Below are 3,203 nucleotides of genomic sequence, written 5' to 3' on the forward strand. Positions count from 1 at the left end.
TATTTGAGTTTGACACTACTAGTGTGGTTTCTCTGACCTAATTTTTTTTTCTTCTTCTTTTTTTTTTTTTGCAGGCAACAGGGGTTAAGTGACTTGCCCAGGGTCACACAGGTAGTAAGTGTCAAGTGTCTGAGGCTGGATTTGAACTCAGGTACTCCTGAATCCAGGGCCTGTGCTTAACCACTGTGCCATCTAGCTGCCCCTCTCTGACCTTATTTTAAAGAGGAAACATGATCAAAGAGGTGATCAAGATCACACAGGTAGGTAATAATAGAGCCCGTACTTGAACCCAGGACCATTATCTGCAAATCTAGTGCCCTTTCTGAGTCCATGTTCTTTTCATGACTCCATCTGGCATAGGCCAAAACCAAAAAAAAGGTTATTTGTTGATTGATAAAGTCCTCAATATCAAAGGTTTACCTGTAGACATGTAAATATGGGGTCACAGGTATTTCAGTCTTTTCAGGAAAGACTAAGGGGGCCTTTTGCACTACTAGATCCCAGGAGGGCAATGGTCTAGTGGATGAAGGAGGTGGTTTCTCAGACAACAGTTTTGACCTCAAGCTAAGGAGCTGGATTGAAGGCTCAAACAGAAAAAGGCTTTCCTCAATCCTCTAGAGACCAAGAAGGGACTAAAATAAATAGCACTTCCTAGGACTTTCAAAAATAGTGTTTAGAACTGAAAGGTACCTGAAAGATCATCTAATCCAAAGCTTCTTAAACTGTGGGTTGGGACTCCATATGGAGTAACCAAATGTGGGGGTCCCCCAAAATTTGGCAGTAAATTTTTTATTTGTATACCTATTTTATATACCTATATACCTGGGGTCTCCTAAAAATTTCTGAGTAGAAAAGGGGTCAGGAATGGAAAAAGTTTAAGAAGCCCTGCCCAATGCCATCATTCCATACAACTCTTCTATAACAAAGCTGGTATTTAAGCCTAGGTATTTTGGCTACAAGGCCAGCTTCCTTTCCATTATACCACATGAAAGGGGGGATAGAGGCTAAAATATGGAAAATCCAGGGAGTGCCTGAAGTGAACCATACCTGCCAAGATGGATAATGTGACACCCTACCTGCCATTTATCTCTGAGCCACTGAATTTTTCTCTCCAAATTCTCTCACGTGGTAGCAAAGATCACAACTAGTTCTAGATCAGAGAGTCCTTGAATACTTTAAAAAATATATTCTTATCACCTTATTTCACTGGTTTCCTTTGTAACCTCATGTATTTCATTTTATGCATTTAAAAACACTTCTGAGAAGTGGGTCCATCCATAGGCTTCACCAGAGTACCAAAGGGTCCAGGACATACACAACGGTAAAAACATCTACTTAGGTGCTCATCAGCATTGGACAAAGTACTGTGAAAAACAACCCGAAAGGTGGGTAGTAAAAGGGTTATTATTCCCATTTTGCAGAAGAGGAAAGTGAGGCTCAGAGAGGGCAAACAACCTGTGCATGGTCACAGAGCTAATGAAGAGGGGAAAGTGCTCTTTTCACCTTGCCACGCTGCTTCTTAGGGGCTGCTGTACGGCTGGGCTGCTGAATTTCATTCCCTAGAGTTCCAACGATTTTTTCCCCATGTAGATGAGAAGCTCCTAAGCCAGCAACTAGCACATAGTAGGCACTTAATTGTGTGGATCTTCGTTTTCGAAGAGGACCAAAATGACAGCTCTATACTGGGGTCACGGTACAGTGTGTGTCCAGCTGGGGGTCAAGTACAAATCGTCCATGAGAACGACTGAGGGGTAAAAAAAAAAAAAAAAAGACTTGACCCCGACGTGACTTGAACACGCAGCCTTCTGATCTGGAGTCAGACGCGCTACCATTGCGCCACGAGGTCCTTGAATATCAGGTCTCCACGAGAAGCTACTTAATGAATACAGGGTCACTTGACCTGCTGTAAGATGATTTCAACGGCTTTGTTTGTCTTTCGAATTCCATTTCTTTCATTCTGTGCCTTTAAAAACACTATTTGGAGTGGGGGGCCCGGGAGGACCAAGACACGGAAAAAAAAGCAAACAACTCCTGCCCTACAGACAGGATCTCTCTTCTCCTGGAACTCCTCCCAAAGCCATGCATATAGGACATTAAACAACTGAGGGGAGGGGAAGGGGGGGACACTTCAGAGGTGTCTGAAGCTGGGCTTAAACACAGGCCTCCCGCACTCTGGCCACTATACCACACCACCTCTCTCTCTCTCTCTCTCTCTCTCTCTCTCTCTCTCTCTCTCTCTCTCTCTCTCTCTCTCTCTCGCTGGACAATGGGATTGTTATCTCATTGATATGAAGGAATGAAGGAATGAATGGAAATTCATTAAGTAAGCACTACCCGCCAGGCATTTTGCATTTTGCTAAGTGCTGGGATACAAATACAACCAAAAAAGCAGTCTCTGCCTTCAAGGAACTTACATTCTAATAACAGAAGACAACACATAAGGAGTATAGAGGGAGAAGAGAAGAGGAGCCCAGGACAGAAATTTATGGGACCCCTGTGGTTAGAAGGTGTGATCTGGAGAAGGATCCAGTGAAGGTGACCCAACAGTGGTCAGATAGGTAGGAGGAGAAATACGAGAGAGGATGTCCTAAAAACCTAGAGAGAAAACAATATCAAGGAGGAGAGAATGGTCTACTGCATCAAAAATTCCAGAGGTGAAGAAGCATGAGGATTAAGATAAGGCTTTGGAGAAAGCAGTTTTTGGTGAAATGATGAGGTTGGAAGCCAGATTGTAAGGGATTCAGAAGAGACTGAGAAGAAAGTGGAGGAACCTGTCACAGGTGGCCTTTCCAAGGAGTTTATTCATAAAGGGCAGAAGAGATATAGCACAATAGTGGGGATGGAAGAATCAAGTGAAGTCTTTTTCAGGATGGGGGAAGACATGGGCAGTAGGAAATGAACCAGGAGAGAGGGAGAAATTGAAAAATAAGTGATAAGAGGGGGGATGACAGAGGAGACAATCTGTTGGATGAGATAAGAAGATCATTTGAGTAGGTTGAGCAGTTAGCCCTGGTAAAGTATAAGGCCACCTCATCAGGTAAGACAGGGGTGAAGGAGGAGACAGTGGCAGAAGGCCTATGGGTAATATGAAATAGGAAGAGGGGAGTAGAGAGAGATCACAGGGAATGGCCTCAGTTTTTTCTGTAAAATAAGAGGAAAGGTTCTCAGCTGAGAGGGTGGGGGTAAGAAGAGCCATGTGAGGT

General features: G+C 43.7%; 1 non-coding gene across 1 annotated transcript; it reads right to left on the bottom strand.

Annotated features, from left to right (window-relative positions):
* Nucleotides 1–1,774: 1,774 nt before the first annotated feature.
* TRNAW-CCA lies at nucleotides 1,775–1,846 on the bottom strand. The gene has a single exon. It is a non-coding gene; the product is annotated as a tRNA-Trp (tRNA).
* Between the last annotated feature and the right edge of the window lie 1,357 nt (nucleotides 1,847–3,203).

This window comes from Dromiciops gliroides, chromosome X (assembly GCF_019393635.1).
Source record: "Dromiciops gliroides isolate mDroGli1 chromosome X, mDroGli1.pri, whole genome shotgun sequence".
NCBI classification, from domain to species: domain Eukaryota; kingdom Metazoa; phylum Chordata; class Mammalia; order Microbiotheria; family Microbiotheriidae; genus Dromiciops; species Dromiciops gliroides.